The sequence below is a fragment of the Dendrobates tinctorius genome, unplaced genomic scaffold (genome assembly GCF_039654945.1).
Source record: "Dendrobates tinctorius isolate UK_male_01 unplaced genomic scaffold, ASM3965494v1 ptg000350l, whole genome shotgun sequence".
In the NCBI taxonomy this organism is placed as follows: Eukaryota; Metazoa; Chordata; class Amphibia; order Anura; family Dendrobatidae; genus Dendrobates; species Dendrobates tinctorius.
This window is the reverse complement of record NW_027362016.1, coordinates 3,493,145-3,515,889: the sequence shown is the minus strand read 5'-3', so window position 1 is coordinate 3,515,889 and position 22,745 is coordinate 3,493,145. Positions and strand designations below refer to the sequence as shown.

At 34.8% G+C, this 22,745-nt stretch overlaps 4 non-coding genes across 4 annotated transcripts; all 4 read right to left on the bottom strand.

Annotated features, from left to right (window-relative positions):
* Positions 1–349: 349 nt before the first annotated feature.
* TRNAF-GAA (transfer RNA phenylalanine (anticodon GAA)) lies at positions 350–422 on the bottom strand. Its single transcript has one exon. It is a non-coding gene; the product is annotated as a tRNA-Phe (tRNA).
* Positions 423–3,337: 2,915 nt separating this feature from the next.
* TRNAF-GAA (transfer RNA phenylalanine (anticodon GAA)) lies at positions 3,338–3,410 on the bottom strand. Its single transcript has one exon. It is a non-coding gene; the product is annotated as a tRNA-Phe (tRNA).
* Positions 3,411–9,251: 5,841 nt separating this feature from the next.
* TRNAF-GAA (transfer RNA phenylalanine (anticodon GAA)) lies at positions 9,252–9,324 on the bottom strand. The gene has a single exon. It is a non-coding gene; the product is annotated as a tRNA-Phe (tRNA).
* A 2,915-nt stretch (positions 9,325–12,239) lies between these two features.
* Positions 12,240–12,312, bottom strand: TRNAF-GAA (transfer RNA phenylalanine (anticodon GAA)). Its single transcript has one exon. It is a non-coding gene; the product is annotated as a tRNA-Phe (tRNA).
* Positions 12,313–22,745: the final 10,433 nt, after the last annotated feature.

The window sequence follows — 22,745 nt, the reverse complement described above, 5'->3', positions numbered from 1 at the left end:
TTGTCCACAGCATATTTTTTAAGGACATTTGTCTCAGTAATGCCTCAGTGTTTCAAAGTCAAACAAGCTGACTATAATCATTCAGCTAGTGTCTGATAAGTGCTGACTGTTTCAGCTATCATGTTACCTTTTAATCCTCTTACAGCTAAGTCAATCTGAAATAAAACAAAATAGAGGAAAAATTACTAAAAAACATTCATGTGTTCAAAAGGAAAAAGTTACCGTTTCTCAAATTTTTAACATTTTGTTTTCTGTAGATAGTTAAGATTTTTAGGCCTTTTGATCATGATCAGTCCATGTGCTTTGTTTAATATCTCTTTAAAATGTAAACGGTGAAGAAAAAGCATTTTGCCGAAACCCGGGATTGGACCAGGGACCTTTAGATCTTCAGTCTAACGCTCTCCCAACTGAGCTATTTCGGCCATATCTATACATTTTCTGGTGGGTTTGACACTCTGCAAATGTCAAGTGTCACATCTGGAGGGATATATTATAATTTTTCATTTGACTGTTTTTTGAAGCATGATTTCTATTTGAAACGCCTTCCATTTTGCTGCACATATTTAATAACATTCATTAACTATTTGTGAATGAGTAGAAAAAGACAGCAATTTTGCCATTGAATTTTTACATTTTCAGTTTGTCTCCATGCACCAGTATAATTCTGACCCCGTGCTTCTAGAATAGGTCATGGTCGCACATAAAACACAATTTGCATGCATAATGTTACATCAAGTTTTATTTTTTATGAGATGCAAACAATTGGAGCAAAAAAGAGACAAAAATTTAGAGAAAATATTTTATTGATTGTTAATGTTAAAAGTGAGACCATTTGTCCCAAAATGTGCTGAAACATGTCAGAATGACATGGGCATTTCACATTTTTTAAAATATGATTAGCTACTTGTTACGTTTTTGTTTATTAAGTATCGTTATGGTCTATTGATGTATGAGGTGAAAACTATGAAAGTAGACTTACCAGCAAATCCGTTTCTAGATATATTTCATGACAGCACTGTAGAAGGTTGATTCCCTACCCTAATAGGGACAGAGAACACAAAGAGGTGAAATAGTCCCTCCTCATTGACTGTCCAAAGGATTTTTCTAGTGCCAAAAGAACAACAGACATATGCACAAAAAATCTGTTTGATGTTCCTAGAGTTCTTTTTTGAGAGGACAAATTCAGATTCACTCCAAAGACTCTCAGGAAATTTTTCAAAACCACATTACTAAGTTTTGTTTGACCTCATCTAATCAATAAATGAAGAAAAAAGTTTCTTGAAATTAAAAGTTGATGTCAGAGGTGGGATTTGAACCACTTGTAAACGGTGAAGAAAAAGCATTTTGCCGAAACCCGGGATTGGACCAAGGACCTTTAGATCTTCAGTCTAACGCTCTCCCAACTGAGATATTTCAGCCATATCTATACATTTTCTGGGGGGTTTGACACTCTGCAAATGTCAAGTGTCACACCTGGAGGGATATATTATAATTTTTCATTTGACTGTTTTTTGAAGCATGATTTCTATTTGAAACGCCTTCCATTTTGCTGTACATATTTAATAACATTCATTAACTATTTGTGAATGAGTAGAAAAAGACAGCAATTTTGCCATTGAATTTTTACATTTTCAGTTTGTCTCCATGCACCAGTATAATTCTGACCCTGTGCTTCTAGAATAGGTCATGGTTGCACATAAAACACAATTTGCATGCATAATGTTACATCAAGTTTTATTTTTTATGAGATGCAAACAATTGGAGCAAAAAAGAGACAAAAATTTAGAGAAAATATTTTATTGATTTTTAATGTTAAAAGTGAGACCATTTGTCCCAAAATGTGCTGAAACATGTCAGAATGACATGGGCATTTCACATTTTTTAAACTATGATTACCTACTTGTTACGTTTTTGTTTATTAAGTATCGTTATGGTCTATTGATGTATGAGGTGAAAACTATGAAAGTAGACTTACCAGCAAATCCGTTTCTAGATATATTTCATGACAGCACTGTAGAAGGTTGATTCCCTACCCTAATAGGGACAGAGAACACAAAGAGGTGAAATAGTCCCTCCTCATTGACTGTCCAAAGGATTTTTCTAGTGCCAAAAGAACAACAGACATATGCACAAAAAATCTGTTTGATGTTCCTACAGTTCTTTTTTGAGAGGACAAATTCAGATTCACTCCAAAGACTCTCAGGAAATTTTTCAAAACCACATTACTAAGTTTTGTTTGACCTCATCTAATCAATAAATGAAGAAAAAAGTTTCTTGCAATTAAAAGTTGATGTCAGAGGTGGGATTTGAACCACTTGTAAACGGTGAAGAAAAAGCATTTTGCCGAAACCCGGGATTGGACCAAGAACCTTTAGATCTTCAGTCTAACGCTCTCCCAACTGAGCTATTTCAGCCATATCTATACATTTTCTGGGGGGTTTGACACTCTGCAAATGTCAAGTGTCACACCTGGAGGGATATATTATAATTTTTCATTTGACTGTTTTTTGAAGCATGATTTCTATTTGAAACACCTTCCATTTTGCTGTACATATTTAATAACATTCATTAACTATTTGTGAATGAGTAGAAAAAGACAGCAATTTTGCCATTGAATTTTTACATTTTCAGTTTGTCTCCATGCACCAGTATAATTCTGACCCTGTGCTTCTAGAATAGGTCATGGTCGCACATAAAACACAATTTGCATGCATAATGTTACATCAAGTTTTATTTTTTATGAGATGCAAACAATTGGAGCAAAAAAGAGACAAAAATTTAGAGAAAATATTTTATTGATTTTTAATGTTAAAAGTGAGACCATTTGTCCCAAAATGTGCTGAAACATGTCAGAATGACATGGGCATTTCACATTTTTTAAACTATGATTACCTACTTGTTACGTTTTTGTTTATTAAGTATCGTTATGGTCTATTGATGTATGAGGTGAAAACTATGAAAGTAGACTTACCAGCAAATCCGTTTCTAGATATATTTCATGACAGCACTGTAGAAGGTTGATTCCCTACCCTAATAGGGACAGAGAACACAAAGAGGTGAAATAGTCCCTCCTCATTGACTGTCCAAAGGATTTTTCTAGTGCCAAAAGAACAACAGACATATGCACAAAAAATCTGTTTGATGTTCCTACAGTTCTTTTTTGAGAGGACAAATTCAGATTCACTCCAAAGACTCTCAGGAAATTTTTCAAAACCACATTACTAAGTTTTGTTTGACCTCATCTAATCAATAAATGAAGAAAAAAGTTTCTTGCAATTAAAAGTTGATGTCAGAGGTGGGATTTGAACCACTTGTAAACGGTGAAGAAAAAGCATTTTGCCGAAACCCGGGATTGGACCAGGGACCTTTAGATCTTCAGTCTAACGCTCTCCCAACTGAGCTATTTCGGCCATATCTATACAATTTCTGGGGGGTTTGACACTCTGCAAATGTCAAGTGTGACACCTGGAGGGATATATTATAATTTTTCATTTGACTGTTTTTTGAAGCATGATTTCTATTTGAAACGCCTTCCATTTTGCTGTACATATTTAATAACATTCATTAACTATTTGTGAATGAGTAGAAAAAGACAGCAATTTTGCCATTGAAGTTTTACATTTTCAGTTTGTCTCCATGCACCAGTATAATTCTGACCCTGTGCTTCTAGAATAGGTCATGGTCGCACATAAAACACAATTTGCATGCATAATGTTACATCAAGTTTTATTTTTTATGAGATGCAAACAATTGGAGCAAAAAAGAGACAAAAATTTAGAGAAAATATTTTATTGATTTTTAATGTTAAAAGTGAGACCATTTGTCCCAAAATGTGCTGAAACATGTCAGAATGACATGGGCATTTCACATTTTTTAAACTATGATTACCTACTTGTTACATTTTTGTTTATTAAGTATCGTTATGGTCTATTGATGTATGAGGTGAAAACTATGAAAGTAGACTTACCAGCAAATCCGTTTCTAGATATATTTCATGACAGCACTGTAGAAGGTTGATTCCCTACCCTAATATGGACAGAGAACACAAAGAGGTGAAATAGTCCCTCCTCATTGACTGTCCAAAGGATTTTTCTAGTGCCAAAAGAACAACAGACATATGCACAAAAAATCTGTTTGATGTTCCTAGAGTTCTTTTTTGAGAGGACAAATTCAGATTCACTCCAAAGACTCTCAGGAAATTTTTCAAAACCACATTACTAAGTTTTGTTTGACCTCATCTAATCAATAAATGAAGAAAAAAGTTTCTTGAAATTAAAAGTTGATGTCAGAGGTGGGATTTGAACCACTTGTAAACGGTGAAGAAAAAGCATTTTGCCGAAACCCGGGATTGGACCAAGGACCTTTAGATCTTCAGTCTAACGCTCTCCCAACTGAGCTATTTCAGCCATATCTATACATTTTCTGGGGGGTTTGACACTCTGCAAATGTCAAGTGTCACACCTGGAGGGATATATTATAATTTTTCATTTGACTGTTTTTTGAAGCATGATTTCTATTTGAAACACCTTCCATTTTGCTGTACATATTTAATAACATTCATTAACTATTTGTGAATGAGTAGAAAAAGACAGCAATTTTGCCATTGAATTTTTACATTTTCAGTTTGTCTCCATGCACCAGTATAATTCTGACCCTGTGCTTCTAGAATAGGTCATGGTCGCACATAAAACACAATTTGCATGCATAATGTTACATCAAGTTTTATTTTTTATGAGATGCAAACAATTGGAGCAAAAAAGAGACAAAAATTTAGAGAAAATATTTTATTGATTTTTAATGTTAAAAGTGAGACCATTTGTCCCAAAATGTGCTGAAACATGTCAGAATGACATGGGCATTTCACATTTTTTAAACTATGATTACCTACTTGTTACGTTTTTGTTTATTAAGTATCGTTATGGTCTATTGATGTATGAGGTGAAAACTATGAAAGTAGACTTACCAGCAAATCCGTTTCTAGATATATTTCATGACAGCACTGTAGAAGGTTGATTCCCTACCCTAATAGGGACAGAGAACACAAAGAGGTGAAATAGTCCTTCCTCATTGACTGTCCAAAGGATTTTTCTAGTGCCAAAAGAACAACAGACATATGCACAAAAAATCTGTTTGATGTTCCTACAGTTCTTTTTTGAGAGGACAAATTCAGATTCACTCCAAAGACTCTCAGGAAATTTTTCAAAACCACATTACTTAGTTTTGTTTGACCTCATCTAATCAATAAATGAAGAAAAAAGTTTCTTGAAATTAAAAGTTGATGTCAGAGGTGGGATTTGAACCACTTGTAAACGGTGAAGAAAAAGCATTTTGCCGAAACCCGGGATTGGACCAAGGACCTTTAGATCTTCAGTCTAACGCTCTCCCAACTGAGCTATTTCAGCCATATCTATACATTTTCTGGGGGGTTTGACACTCTGCAAATGTCAAGTGTGACACCTGGAGGGATATATTATAATTTTTCATTTGACTGTTTTTTGAAGCATGATTTCTATTTGAAACGCCTTCCATTTTGCTGTACATATTTAATAACATTCATTAACTATTTGTGAATGAGTAGAAAAAGACAGCAATTTTGCCATTGAAGTTTTACATTTTCAGTTTGTCTCCATGCACCAGTATAATTCTGACCCTGTGCTTCTAGAATAGGTCATGGTCGCACATAAAACACAATTTGCATGCATAATGTTACATCAAGTTTTATTTTTTATGAGATGCAAACAATTGGAGCAAAAAAGAGACAAAAATTTAGAGAAAATATTTTATTGATTTTTAATGTTAAAAGTGAGACCATTTGTCCCAAAATGTGCTGAAACATGTCAGAATGACATGGGCATTTCACATTTTTTAAACTATGATTACCTACTTGTTACGTTTTTGTTTATTAAGTATCGTTATGGTCTATTGATGTATGAGGTGAAAACTATGAAAGTAGACTTACCAGCAAATCCGTTTCTAGATATATTTCATGACAGCACTGTAGAAGGTTGATTCCCTACCCTAATAGGGACAGAGAACACAAAGAGGTGAAATAGTCCCTCCTCATTGACTGTCCAAAGGATTTTTCTAGTGCCAAAAGAACAACAGACATATGCACAAAAAATCTGTTTGATGTTCCTAGAGTTCTTTTTTGAGAGGACAAATTCAGATTCACTCCAAAGACTCTCAGGAAATTTTTCAAAACAACATTACATGAAGATAAAGTTTCTTGAAATTAAATGTTCATGTCAGAAGTGGGATTTGAACCCACGCCTCCAGGGGAGACTGCGACCTGAACGCAGCGCCTTAGACCTCTCGGCCGTCCTGACTTCGATATGCAACTGGAACTTAACTTGTCACACCACCCCAAAAAAGTCAATAAATAACATTTTTTATATGCGTACTTTTCGTCTGCATTAATTTTTAAACCTCCATTTATTTTGTTTGGATATTAGAAATGTTAGATTTCTCACAAATGCGGTGATGCACCACATTTCTTCAGAAACTACTGTTTGGCCACACAGCAGGGCTTTGAAAGGAAGAGCCCTATTTGGGTTTTGCAATGCAGATTTTGCAGGAATACCTTGCAGATGAAATTTGCAGAGTACCAAAACAGCGGAAAATCTCCCAAAGTGACCACATTTTAGAAATTATTTTGCACAATGAGTTAATCAACACCTGCAATTACTATTGTCAGCCTATAGGTGTTTTCACTCTGAACCATCCAGCATTGCAAGTATGCCAGTTTAGTGCCCAGCTTTTGCTTGCAGAGACAAGCAACCCATACAGTTTTAAGTGGGCTCTACTCACTGGAGCAATGTCAAATATGTAGATGCTTTGTCTCACCATTAAAGTAGAAACCTCCTATATTTCAAATTAAAGATGACGGACCTGTGTGGAGCTTGTGTTTTTTGCCTTTTTGACTTTGTCCACAGCATATTTTTTAAGGACATTTGTCTCAGTAATGCCTCAGTGTTTCAAAGTCAAACAAGCTGACTATAATCATTCAGCTAGTGTCTGATAAGTGCTGTCTGTTTCAGCTATCAGGTTACCTTTTAATCCTCTTACAGCTAAGTCAATCTGAAATAAAACAAAATAGAGGAAAAATTACTAAAAAACATTCATGTGTTCAAAAGGAAAAAGTTACCGTTTCTCAAATTTTTAACATTTTGTTTTCTGTAGATAGTTAAGATTTTTAGGCCTTTTGATCATGATCAGTCCATGTGCTTTGTTTAATATCTCCTTAAAATGTAAACGGTGAAGTAAAAGCATTTTGCCGAAACCCGGGACCTTTAGATATTCAGTCTAACGCTCTCCCAACTGAGCTATTTCGGCCATTTGTATACATTTTCTGGGGGGTTTGACACTCTGCAAATGTCAAGTGTCACACCTGGAGGGATATATTATAATTTTTCATTTGACTGTTTTTTGAAGCATGATTTCTATTTGAAACGCCTTCCATTTTGCTGCACATATTTAATAACATTCATTAACTATTTGTGAATGAGTAGAAAAAGACAGCAATTTTGCCATTGAATTTTTACATTTTCAGTTTGTCTCCATGCACCAGTATAATTCTGACCCCGTGCTTCTAGAATAGGTCATGGTCGCACATAAAACACAATTTGCATGCATAATGTTACATCAAGTTTTATTTTTTATGAGATGCAAACAATTGGAGCAAAAAAGAGACAAAAATTTAGAGAAAATATTTTATTGATTGTTAATGTTAAAAGTGAGACCATTTGTCCCAAAATGTGCTGAAACATGTCAGAATGACATGGGCATTTCACATTTTTTAAAATATGATTAGCTACTTGTTACGTTTTTGTTTATTAAGTATCGTTATGGTCTATTGATGTATGAGGTGAAAACTATGAAAGTAGACTTACCAGCAAATCCGTTTCTAGATATATTTCATGACAGCACTGTAGAAGGTTGATTCCCTACCCTAATAGGGACAGAGAACACAAAGAGGTGAAATAGTCCCTCCTCATTGACTGTCCAAAGGATTTTTCTAGTGCCAAAAGAACAACAGACATATGCACAAAAAATCTGTTTGATGTTCCTAGAGTTCTTTTTTGAGAGGACAAATTCAGATTCACTCCAAAGACTCTCAGGAAATTTTTCAAAACCACATTACTAAGTTTTGTTTGACCTCATCTAATCAATAAATGAAGAAAAAAGTTTCTTGAAATTAAAAGTTCATGTCAGAGGTGGGATTTGAACCACTTGTAAACGGTGAAGAAAAAGCATTTTGCCGAAACCCGGGATTGGACCAAGGACCTTTAGATCTTCAGTCTAACGCTCTCCCAACTGAGCTATTTCAGCCATATCTATACATTTTCTGGGGGGTTTGACACTCTGCAAATGTCAAGTGTCACACCTGGAGGGATATATTATAATTTTTCATTTGACTGTGTTTTGAAGCATGATTTCTATTTGAAACACCTTCCATTTTGCTGTACATATTTAATAACATTCATTAACTATTTGTGAATGAGTAGAAAAAGACAGCAATTTTGCCATTGAATTTTTACATTTTCAGTTTGTCTCCATGCACCAGTATAATTCTGACCCTGTGCTTCTAGAATAGGTCATGGTCGCACATAAAACACAATTTGCATGCATAATGTTACATCAAGTTTTATTTTTTATGAGATGCAAACAATTGGAGCAAAAAAGAGACAAAAATTTAGAGAAAATATTTTATTGATTTTTAATGTTAAAAGTGAGACCATTTGTCCCAAAATGTGCTGAAACATGTCAGAATGACATGGGCATTTCACATTTTTTAAACTATGATTACCTACTTGTTACGTTTTTGTTTATTAAGTATCGTTATGGTCTATTGATGTATGAGGTGAAAACTATGAAAGTAGACTTACCAGCAAATCCGTTTCTAGATATATTTCATGACAGCACTGTAGAAGGTTGATTCCCTACCCTAATAGGGACAGAGAACACAAAGAGGTGAAATAGTCCCTCCTCATTGACTGTCCAAAGGATTTTTCTAGTGCCAAAAGAACAACAGACATATGCACAAAAAATCTGTTTGATGTTCCTACAGTTCTTTTTTGAGAGGACAAATTCAGATTCACTCCAAAGACTCTCAGGAAATTTTTCAAAACCACATTACTAAGTTTTGTTTGACCTCATCTAATCAATAAATGAAGAAAAAAGTTTCTTGAAATTAAAAGTTGATGTCAGAGGTGGGATTTGAACCACTTGTAAACGGTGAAGAAAAAGCATTTTGCCGAAACCCGGGATTGGACCAGGGACCTTTAGATCTTCAGTCTAACGCTCTCCCAACTGAGCTATTTCGGCCATATCTATACAATTTCTGGGGGGTTTGACACTCTGCAAATGTCAAGTGTGACACCTGGAGGGATATATTATAATTTTTCATTTGACTGTTTTTTGAAGCATGATTTCTATTTGAAACGCCTTCCATTTTGCTGTACATATTTAATAACATTCATTAACTATTTGTGAATGAGTAGAAAAAGACAGCAATTTTGCCATTGAAGTTTTACATTTTCAGTTTGTCTCCATGCACCAGTATAATTCTGACCCTGTGCTTCTAGAATAGGTCATGGTCGCACATAAAACACAATTTGCATGCATAATGTTACATCAAGTTTTATTTTTTATGAGATGCAAACAATTGGAGCAAAAAAGAGACAAAAATTTAGAGAAAATATTTTATTGATTTTTAATGTTAAAAGTGAGACCATTTGTCCCAAAATGTGCTGAAACATGTCAGAATGACATGGGCATTTCACATTTTTTAAACTATGATTACCTACTTGTTACGTTTTTGTTTATTAAGTATCGTTATGGTCTATTGATGTATGAGGTGAAAACTATGAAAGTAGACTTACCAGCAAATCCGTTTCTAGATATATTTCATGACAGCACTGTAGAAGGTTGATTCCCTACCCTAATATGGACAGAGAACACAAAGAGGTGAAATAGTCCCTCCTCATTGACTGTCCAAAGGATTTTTCTAGTGCCAAAAGAACAACAGACATATGCACAAAAAATCTGTTTGATGTTCCTAGAGTTCTTTTTTGAGAGGACAAATTCAGATTCACTCCAAAGACTCTCAGGAAATTTTTCAAAACCACATTACTAAGTTTTGTTTGACCTCATCTAATCAATAAATGAAGAAAAAAGTTTCTTGAAATTAAAAGTTGATGTCAGAGGTGGGATTTGAACCACTTGTAAACGGTGAAGAAAAAGCATTTTGCCGAAACCCGGGATTGGACCAAGGACCTTTAGATCTTCAGTCTAACGCTCTCCCAACTGAGCTATTTCAGCCATATCTATACATTTTCTGGGGGGTTTGACACTCTGCAAATGTCAAGTGTCACACCTGGAGGGATATATTATAATTTTTCATTTGACTGTTTTTTGAAGCATGATTTCTATTTGAAACACCTTCCATTTTGCTGTACATATTTAATAACATTCATTAACTATTTGTGAATGAGTAGAAAAAGACAGCAATTTTGCCATTGAATTTTTACATTTTCAGTTTGTCTCCATGCACCAGTATAATTCTGACCCTGTGCTTCTAGAATAGGTCATGGTCGCACATAAAACACAATTTGCATGCATAATGTTACATCAAGTTTTATTTTTTATGAGATGCAAACAATTGGAGCAAAAAAGAGACAAAAATTTAGAGAAAATATTTTATTGATTTTTAATGTTAAAAGTGAGACCATTTGTCCCAAAATGTGCTGAAACATGTCAGAATGACATGGGCATTTCACATTTTTTAAACTATGATTACCTACTTGTTACGTTTTTGTTTATTAAGTATCGTTATGGTCTATTGATGTATGAGGTGAAAACTATGAAAGTAGACTTACCAGCAAATCCGTTTCTAGATATATTTCATGACAGCACTGTAGAAGGTTGATTCCCTACCCTAATAGGGACAGAGAACACAAAGAGGTGAAATAGTCCCTCCTCATTGACTGTCCAAAGGATTTTTCTAGTGCCAAAAGAACAACAGACATATGCACAAAAAATCTGTTTGATGTTCCTACAGTTCTTTTTTGAGAGGACAAATTCAGATTCACTCCAAAGACTCTCAGGAAATTTTTCAAAACCACATTACTAAGTTTTGTTTGACCTCATCTAATCAATAAATGAAGAAAAAAGTTTCTTGAAATTAAAAGTTGATGTCAGAGGTGGGATTTGAACCACTTGTAAACGGTGAAGAAAAAGCATTTTGCCGAAACCCGGGATTGGACCAAGGACCTTTAGATCTTCAGTCTAACGCTCTCCCAACTGAGCTATTTCAGCCATATCTATACATTTTCTGGGGGGTTTGACACTCTGCAAATGTCAAGTGTCACACCTGGAGGGATATATTATAATTTTTCATTTGACTGTTTTTTGAAGCATGATTTCTATTTGAAACACCTTCCATTTTGCTGTACATATTTAATAACATTCATTAACTATTTGTGAATGAGTAGAAAAAGACAGCAATTTTGCCATTGAATTTTTACATTTTCAGTTTGTCTCCATGCACCAGTATAATTCTGACCCTGTGCTTCTAGAATAGGTCATGGTCGCACATAAAACACAATTTGCATGCATAATGTTACATCAAGTTTTATTTTTTATGAGATGCAAACAATTGGAGCAAAAAAGAGACAAAAATTTAGAGAAAATATTTTATTGATTTTTAATGTTAAAAGTGAGACCATTTGTCCCAAAATGTGCTGAAACATGTCAGAATGACATGGGCATTTCACATTTTTTAAACTATGATTACCTACTTGTTACGTTTTTGTTTATTAAGTATCGTTATGGTCTATTGATGTATGAGGTGAAAACTATGAAAGTAGACTTACCAGCAAATCCGTTTCTAGATATATTTCATGACAGCACTGTAGAAGGTTGATTCCCTACCCTAATAGGGACAGAGAACACAAAGAGGTGAAATAGTCCCTCCTCATTGACTGTCCAAAGGATTTTTCTAGTGCCAAAAGAACAACAGACATATGCACAAAAAATCTGTTTGATGTTCCTACAGTTCTTTTTTGAGAGGACAAATTCAGATTCACTCCAAAGACTCTCAGGAAATTTTTCAAAACCACATTACTAAGTTTTGTTTGACCTCATCTAATCAATAAATGAAGAAAAAAGTTTCTTGAAATTAAAAGTTGATGTCAGAGGTGGGATTTGAACCACTTGTAAACGGTGAAGAAAAAGCATTTTGCCGAAACCCGGGATTGGACCAGGGACCTTTAGATCTTCAGTCTAACGCTCTCCCAACTGAGCTATTTCGGCCATATCTATACAATTTCTGGGGGGTTTGACACTCTGCAAATGTCAAGTGTGACACCTGGAGGGATATATTATAATTTTTCATTTGACTGTTTTTTGAAGCATGATTTCTATTTGAAACGCCTTCCATTTTGCTGTACATATTTAATAACATTCATTAACTATTTGTGAATGAGTAGAAAAAGACAGCAATTTTGCCATTGAAGTTTTACATTTTCAGTTTGTCTCCATGCACCAGTATAATTCTGACCCTGTGCTTCTAGAATAGGTCATGGTCGCACATAAAACACAATTTACATGCATAATGTTACATCAAGTTTTATTTTTTATGAGATGCAAACAATTGGAGCAAAAAAGAGACAAAAATTTAGAGAAAATATTTTATTGATTTTTAATGTTAAAAGTGAGACCATTTGTCCCAAAATGTGCTGAAACATGTCAGAATGACATGGGCATTTCACATTTTTTAAACTATGATTACCTACTTGTTACGTTTTTGTTTATTAAGTATCGTTATGGTCTATTGATGTATGAGGTGAAAACTATGAAAGTAGACTTACCAGCAAATCCGTTTCTAGATATATTTCATGACAGCACTGTAGAAGGTTGATTCCCTACCCTAATAGGGACAGAGAACACAAAGAGGTGAAATAGTCCCTCCTCATTGACTGTCCAAAGGATTTTTCTAGTGCCAAAAGAACAACAGACATATGCACAAAAAATCTGTTTGATGTTCCTAGAGTTCTTTTTTGAGAGGACAAATTCAGATTCACTCCAAAGACTCTCAGGAAATTTTTCAAAACCACATTACTAAGTTTTGTTTGACCTCATCTAATCAATAAATGAAGAAAAAAGTTTCTTGAAATTAAATGTTGATGTCAGAAGTGGGATTTGAACCCACGCCTCCAGGGGAGACTGCGACCTGAACGCAGCGCCTTAGACCTCTCGGCCGTCCTGACTTCGATATGCAACTGGAACTTAACTTGTCACACCACCCCAAAAAAGTCAATAAATAACATTTTTTATATGCGTACTTTTCGTCTGCATTAATTTTTAAACCTCCATTTATTTTGTTTGGATATTAGAAATGTTAGATTTCTCACAAATGCGGTGATGCACCACATTTCTTCAGAAACTACTGTTTGGCCACACAGCAGGGCTTTGAAAGGAAGAGCCCTATTTGGGTTTTGCAATGCAGATTTTGCAGGAATACCTTGCAGATGAAATTTGCAGAGTACCAAAACAGCGGAAAATCTCCCAAAGTGGCCACATTTTAGAAATTATTTTGCACAATGTGTTAATCAACACCTGCAATTACTATTGTCAGCCTATAGGTGTTTTCACTCTGAACCATCCAGCATTGCAAGTATGCCAGTTTAGTGCCCAGCTTTTGCTTGCAGAGACAAGCAACCCATACAGTTTTAAGTGGGCTCTACTCACTGGAGCAATGTCAAATATGTAGATGCTTTGTCTCACCATTAAAGTAGAAACCTCCTATATTTCAAATTAAAGATGACGGACCTGTGTGGAGCTTGTGTTTTTTGCCTTTTTGACTTTGTCCACAGCATATTTTTTAAGGACATTTGTCTCAGTAATGCCTCAGTGTTTCAAAGTCAAACAAGCTGACTATAATCATTCAGCTAGTGTCTGATAAGTGCTGTCTGTTTCAGCTATCAGGTTACCTTTTAATCCTCTTACAGCTAAGTCAATCTGAAATAAAACAAAATAGAGGAAAAATTACTAAAAAACATTCATGTGTTCAAAAGGAAAAAGTTACCGTTTCTCAAATTTTTAACATTTTGTTTTCTGTAGATAGTTAAGATTTTTAGGCCTTTTGATCATGATCAGTCCATGTGCTTTGTTTAATATCTCCTTAAAATGTAAACGGTGAAGTAAAAGCATTTTGCCGAAACCCGGGACCTTTAGATGTTCAGTCTAACGCTCTCCCAACTGAGCTATTTCGGCCATTTGTATACATTTTCTGGGGGGTTTGACACTCTGCAAATGTCAAGTGTCACACCTGGAGGGATATATTATAATTTTTCATTTGACTGTTTTTTGAAGCATGATTTCTATTTGAAACGCCTTCCATTTTGCTGCACATATTTAATAACATTCATTAACTATTTGTGAATGAGTAGAAAAAGACAGCAATTTTGCCATTGAATTTTTACATTTTCAGTTTGTCTCCATGCACCAGTATAATTCTGACCCCGTGCTTCTAGAATAGGTCATGGTCGCACATAAAACACAATTTGCATGCATAATGTTACATCAAGTTTTATTTTTTATGAGATGCAAACAATTGGAGCAAAAAAGAAACAAAAATTTAGAGAAAATATTTTATTGATTGTTAATGTTAAAAGTGAGACCATTTGTCCCAAAATGTGCTGAAACATGTCAGAATGACATGGGCATTTCACATTTTTTAAAATATGATTAGCTCCTTGTTACGTTTTTGTTTATTAAGTATCGTTATGGTCTATTGATGTATGAGGTGAAAACTATGAAAGTAGACTTACCAGCAAATCCGTTTCTAGATATATTTCATGACAGCACTGTAGAAGGTTGATTCCCTACCCTAATAGGGACAGAGAACACAAAGAGGTGAAATAGTCCCTCCTCATTGACTGTCCAAAGGATTTTTCTAGTGCCAAAAGAACAACAGACATATGCACAAAAAATCTGTTTGATGTTCCTAGAGTTCTTTTTTGAGAGGACAAATTCAGATTCACTCCAAAGACTCTCAGGAAATTTTTCAAAACCACATTACTAAGTTTTGTTTGACCTCATCTAATCAATAAATGAAGAAAAAAGTTTCTTGAAATTAAAAGTTGATGTCAGAGGTGGGATTTGAACCACTTGTAAACGGTGAAGAAAAAGCATTTTGCCGAAACCCGGGATTGGACCAAGGACCTTTAGATCTTCAGTCTAACGCTCTCCCAACTGAGCTATTTCAGCCATATCTATACATTTTCTGGGGGGTTTGACACTGCAAATGTCAAGTGTCACACCTGGAGGGATATATTATAATTTTTCATTTGACTGTGTTTTGAAGCATGATTTCTATTTGAAACACCTTCCATTTTGCTGTACATATTTAATAACATTCATTAACTATTTGTGAATGAGTAGAAAAAGACAGCAATTTTGCCATTGAATTTTTACATTTTCAGTTTGTCTCCATGCACCAGTATAATTCTGACCCTGTGCTTCTAGAATAGGTCATGGTCGCACATAAAACACAATTTGCATGCATAATGTTACATCAAGTTTTATTTTTTATGAGATGCAAACAATTGGAGCAAAAAAGAGACAAAAATTTAGAGAAAATATTTTATTGATTTTTAATGTTAAAAGTGAGACCATTTGTCCCAAAATGTGCTGAAACATGTCAGAATGACATGGGCATTTCACATTTTTTAAACTATGATTACCTACTTGTTACGTTTTTGTTTATTAAGTATCGTTATGGTCTATTGATGTATGAGGTGAAAACTATGAAAGTAGACTTACCAGCAAATCCGTTTCTAGATATATTTCATGACAGCACTGTAGAAGGTTGATTCCCTACCCTAATAGGGACAGAGAACACAAAGAGGTGAAATAGTCCCTCCTCATTGACTGTCCAAAGGATTTTTCTAGTGCCAAAAGAACAACAGACATATGCACAAAAAATCTGTTTGATGTTCCTACAGTTCTTTTTTGAGAGGACAAATTCAGATTCACTCCAAAGACTCTCAGGAAATTTTTCAAAACCACATTACTAAGTTTTGTTTGACCTCATCTAATCAATAAATGAAGAAAAAAGTTTCTTGAAATTAAAAGTTGATGTCAGAGGTGGGATTTGAACCACTTGTAAACGGTGAAGAAAAAGCATTTTGCCGAAACCCGGGATTGGACCAAGGACCTTTAGATCTTCAGTCTAACGCTCTCCCAACTGAGCTATTTCAGCCATATCTATACATTTTCTGGGGGGTTTGACACTCTGCAAATGTCAAGTGTCACACCTGGAGGGATATATTATAATTTTTCATTTGACTGTTTTTTGAAGCATGATTTCTATTTGAAACACCTTCCATTTTGCTGTACATATTTAATAACATTCATTAACTATTTGTGAATGAGTAGAAAAAGACAGCAATTTTGCCATTGAATTTTTACATTTTCAGTTTGTCTCCATGCACCAGTATAATTCTGACCCTGTGCTTCTAGAATAGGTCATGGTCGCACATAAAACACAATTTGCATGCATAATGTTACATCAAGTTTTATTTTTTATGAGATGCAAACAATTGGAGCAAAAAAGAGACAAAAATTTAGAGAAAATATTTTATTGATTTTTAATGTTAAAAGTGAGACCATTTGTCCCAAAATGTGCTGAAACATGTCAGAATGACATGGGCATTTCACATTTTTTAAACTATGATTACCTACTTGTTACGTTTTTGTTTATTAAGTATCGTTATGGTCTATTGATGTATGAGGTGAAAACTATGAAAGTAGACTTACCAGCAAATCCGTTTCTAGATATATTTCATGACAGCACTGTAGAAGGTTGATTCCCTACCCTAATAGGGACAGAGAACACAAAGAGGTGAAATAGTCCCTCCTCATTGACTGTCCAAAGGATTTTTCTAGTGCCAAAAGAACAACAGACATATGCACAAAAAATCTGTTTGATGTTCCTACAGTTCTTTTTTGAGAGGACAAATTCAGATTCACTCCAAAGACTCTCAGGAAATTTTTCAAAACCACATTACTAAGTTTTGTTTGACCTCATCTAATCAATAAATGAAGAAAAAAGTTTCTTGAAATTAAAAGTTGATGTCAGAGGTGGGATTTGAACCACTTGTAAACGGTGAAGAAAAAGCATTTTGCCGAAACCCGGGACCTTTAGATCTTCAGTCTAACGCTCTCCCAACTGAGCTATTTCGGCCATATCTATACAATTTCTGGGGGGTTTGACACTCTGCAAATGTCAAGTGTGACACCTGGAGGGATATATTATAATTTTTCATTTGACTGTTTTTTGAAGCATGATTTCTATTTGAAACGCCTTCCATTTTGCTGTACATATTTAATAACATTCATTAACTATTTGTGAATGAGTAGAAAAAGACAGCAATTTTGCCATTGAAGTTTTACATTTTCAGTTTGTCTCCATGCACCAGTATAATTCTGACCCTGTGCTTCTAGAATAGGTCATGGTCGCACATAAAACACAATTTGCATGCATAATGTTACATCAAGTTTTATTTTTTATGAGATGCAAACAATTGGAGCAAAAAAGAGACAAAAATTTAGAGAAAATATTTTATTGATTTTTAATGTTAAAAGTGAGACCATTTGTCCCAAAATGTGCTGAAACATGTCAGAATGACATGGGCATTTCACATTTTTTAAACTATGATTACCTACTTGTTACGTTTTTGTTTATTAAGTATCGTTATGGTCTATTGATGTATGAGGTGATAACTATGAAAGTAGACTTACCAGCAAATCCGTTTCTAGATATATTTCATGACAGCACTGTAGAAGGTTGATTCCCTACCCTAATAGGGACAGAGAACACAAAGAGGTGAAATAGTCCCTCCTCATTGACTGTCCAAAGGATTTTTCTAGTGCCAAAAGAACAACAGACATATGCACAAAAAATCTGTTTGATGTTCCTAGAGTTCTTTTTTGAGAGGACAAATTCAGATTCACTCCAAAGACTCTCAGGAAATTTTTCAAAACAACATTACATGAAGATAAAGTTTCTTGAAATTAAATGTTGATGTCAGAGGTGGGATTTGAACCACTTGTAAACGGTGAAGAAAAAGCATTTTGCCGAAACCCGGGATTGGACCAAGGACCTTTAGATCTTCAGTCTAACGCTCTCCCAACTGAGCTATTTCAGCCATATCTATACATTTTCTGGGGGGTTTGACACTCTGCAAATGTCAAGTGTCACACCTGGAGGGATATATTATAATTTTTCATTTGACTGTTTTTTGAAGCATGATTTCTATTTGAAACACCTTCCATTTTGCTGTACATATTTAATAACATTCATTAACTATTTGTGAATGAGTAGAAAAAGACAGCAATTTTGCCATTGAATTTTTACATTTTCAGTTTGTCTCCATGCACCAGTATAATTCTGACCCTGTGCTTCTAGAATAGGTCATGGTCGCACATAAAACACAATTTGCATGCATAATGTTACATCAAGTTTTATTTTTTATGAGATGCAAACAATTGGAGCAAAAAAGAGACAAAAATTTAGAGAAAATATTTTATTGATTTTTAATGTTAAAAGTGAGACCATTTGTCCCAAAATGTGCTGAAACATGTCAGAATGACATGGGCATTTCACATTTTTTAAACTATGATTACCTACTTGTTACGTTTTTGTTTATTAAGTATCGTTATGGTCTATTGATGTATGAGGTGAAAACTATGAAAGTAGACTTACCAGCAAATCCGTTTCTAGATATATTTCATGACAGCACTGTAGAAGGTTGATTCCCTACCCTAATAGGGACAGAGAACACAAAGAGGTGAAATAGTCCCTCCTCATTGACTGTCCAAAGGATTTTTCTAGTGCCAAAAGAACAACAGACATATGCACAAAAAATCTGTTTGATGTTCCTACAGTTCTTTTTTGAGAGGACAAATTCAGATTCACTCCAAAGACTCTCAGGAAATTTTTCAAAACCACATTACTAAGTTTTGTTTGACCTCATCTAATCAATAAATGAAGAAAAAAGTTTCTTGAAATTAAAAGTTGATGTCAGAGGTGGGATTTGAACCACTTGTAAACGGTGAAGAAAAAGCATTTTGCCGAAACCCGGGACCTTTAGATCTTCAGTCTAACGCTCTCCCAACTGAGCTATTTCGGCCATATCTATACAATTTCTGGGGGGTTTGACACTCTGCAAATGTCAAGTGTGACACCTGGAGGGATATATTATAATTTTTCATTTGACTGTTTTTTGAAGCATGATTTCTATTTGAAACGCCTTCCATTTTGCTGTACATATTTAATAACATTCATTAACTATTTGTGAATGAGTAGAAAAAGACAGCAATTTTGCCATTGAAGTTTTACATTTTCAGTTTGTCTCCATGCACCAGTATAATTCTGACCCTGTGCTTCTAGAATAGGTCATGGTCGCACATAAAACACAATTTGCATGCATAATGTTACATCAAGTTTTATTTTTTATGAGATGCAAACAATTGGAGCAAAAAAGAGACAAAAATTTAGAGAAAATATTTTATTGATTTTTAATGTTAAAAGTGAGACCATTTGTCCCAAAATGTGCTGAAACATGTCAGAATGACATGGGCATTTCACATTTTTTAAACTATGATTACCTACTTGTTACGTTTTTGTTTATTAAGTATCGTTATGGTCTATTGATGTATGAGGTGATAACTATGAAAGTAGACTTACCAGCAAATCCGTTTCTAGATATATTTCATGACAGCACTGTAGAAGGTTGATTCCCTACCCTAATAGGGACAGAGAACACAAAGAGGTGAAATAGTCCCTCCTCATTGACTGTCCAAAGGATTTTTCTAGTGCCAAAAGAACAACAGACATATGCACAAAAAATCTGTTTGATGTTCCTAGAGTTCTTTTTTGAGAGGACAAATTCAGATTCACTCCAAAGACTCTCAGGAAATTTTTCAAAACAACATTACATGAAGATAAAGTTTCTTGAAATTAAATGTTGATGTCAGAAGTGGGATTTGAACCCACGCCTCCAGGGGAGACTGCGACCTGAACGCAGCGCCTTAGACCTCTCGGCCGTCCTGACTTCGATATGCAACTGGAACTTAACTTGTCACACCACCCCAAAAAAGTCAATAAATAACATTTTTTATATGCGTACTTTTCGTCTGCATTAATTTTTAAACCTCCATTTATTTTGTTTGGATATTAGAAATGTTAGATTTCTCACAAATGCGGTGATGCACCACATTTCTTCAGAAACTACTGTTTGGCCACACAGCAGGGCTTTGAAAGGAAGAGCCCTATTTGGGTTTTGCAATGCAGATTTTGCAGGAATACCTTGCAGATGAAATTTGCAGAGTACCAAAACAGCGGAAAATCTCCCAAAGTGACCACATTTTAGAAATTATTTTGCACAATGAGTTAATCAACACCTGCAATTACTATTGTCAGCCTATAGGTGTTTTCACTCTGAACCATCCAGCATTGCAAGTATGCCAGTTTAGTGCCCAGCTTTTGCTTGCAGAGACAAGCAACCCATACAGTTTTAAGTGGGCTCTACTCACTGGAGCAATGTCAAATATGTAGATGCTTTGTCTCACCATTAAAGTAGAAACCTCCTATATTTCAAATTAAAGATGACGGACCTGTGTGGAGCTTGTGTTTTTTGCCTTTTTGACTTTGTCCACAGCATATTTTTTAAGGACATTTGTCTCAGTAATGCCTCAGTGTTTCAAAGTCAAACAAGCTGACTATAATCATTCAGCTAGTGTCTGATAAGTGCTGTCTGTTTCAGCTATCAGGTTACCTTTTAATCCTCTTACAGCTAAGTCAATCTGAAATAAAACAAAATAGAGGAAAAATTACTAAAAAACATTCATGTGTTCAAAAGGAAAAAGTTACCGTTTCTCAAATTTTTAACATTTTGTTTTCTGTAGATAGTTAAGATTTTTAGGCCTTTTGATCATGATCAGTCCATGTGCTTTGTTTAATATCTCCTTAAAATGTAAATGGTGAAGAAAAAGCATTTTGCCGAAACCCGGGACCTTTAGATCTTCAGTCTAACGCTCTCCCAACTGAGCTATTTCGGCCATATCTATACATTTTCTGGGGGGTTTGACACTCTGCAAATGTCAAGTGTCACACCTGGAGGGATATATTATAATTTTTCATTTGACTGTTTTTTGAAGCATGATTTCTATTTGAAACGCCTTCCATTTTGCTGTACATATTTAATAACATTCATTAACTATTTGTGAATGAGTAGAAAAAGACAGCAATTTTGCCATTGAATTTTTACATTTTCAGTTTGTCTCCATGCACCAGTATAATTCTGACCCTGTGCTTCTAGAATAGGTCATGGTCGCACATAAAACACAATTTGCATGCATAATGTTACATCAAGTTTTATTTTTTATGAGATGCAAACAATTGGAGCAAAAAAGAGACAAAAATTTAGAGAAAATATTTTATTGATTGTTAATGTTAAAAGTGAGACCATTTGTCCCAAAATGTGCTGAAACATGTCAGAAGGACATGGGCATTTCACATTTTTTAAACTATGATTACCTACTTGTTAAGTTTTTGTTTATTAAGTATCGTTATGGTCTATTGATGTATGAGGTGAAAACTATGAAAGTAGACTTACCAGCAAATCCTTTTCTAGATATATTTCATGACAGCACTGTAGAAGGTTGATTCCCTATCCTAATAGGGACAGAGAACACAAAGAGGTGAAATAGTCCCTCCTCATTGACTGTCCAAAGGATTTTTCTAAAGAACAACAGACATATGCACAAAAAATCTGTTTGATGTTCCTAGAGTTCTTTTTTGAGAGGACAAATTCAGATTCACTCCAAAGACTCTCAGGAAATTTTTCAAAACCACATTACTAAGTTTTGTTTGACCTCATCTAATCAATAGATGAAGATAAAGTTTCTTGAAATTAAATGTTGATGTCAGAAGTGGGATTTGAAACCACGCCTCCAGGAGAGACTGCGACCTGAACGCAGCGCCTTAGACCGCTCGGCCATCCTGACTTCGATATGCAATTGGAACTTAACTCCTTCCATGCTAGTCAGCAGAAATGTTACCATTCCTTGTGATTAAGAACTTGTCACACCACCCCAAAAAAGTCAATAAATAACATTTTTTATATGCGTACTTTTCGTCTGCATTAATTTTTAAACCTCCATTTATTTTGTTTGGATATTAGAAATGTTAGATTTCTCACAAATGCGGTGATGCACCACATTTCTTCAGAAACTACTGTTTGGCCACACAGCAGGGCTTTGAAAGGAAGAGCCCTATTTGGGTTTTGCAATGCAGATTTTGCAGGAATACCTTGCAGATGAAATTTGCAGAGTACCAAAACAGCAGAAAACCTCCCAAAGTGACCACATTTTAGAAATTATTTTGCACAATGAGTTAATCAACACCTGCAATTACTATTGTCAGCCTATAGGTGTTTTTACTCTGAACCATCCAGCATTGCAAGTATGCCAGTTTAGTGCCCAGCTTTTGCTTGCAGAGACAAGTAACCCATACAGTTTTAAGTGGGCTCTACTCACTGGAGCAATGTCAAATATGTAGATGCTTTGTTTCACCATTAAAGTAGAAACCTCCTATATTTCAAATTAAAGATGACGGACCTGTGTGGAGCTTGTGTTTTTTGCCTTTTTGACTTTGTCCACAGCATATTTTTTAAGGA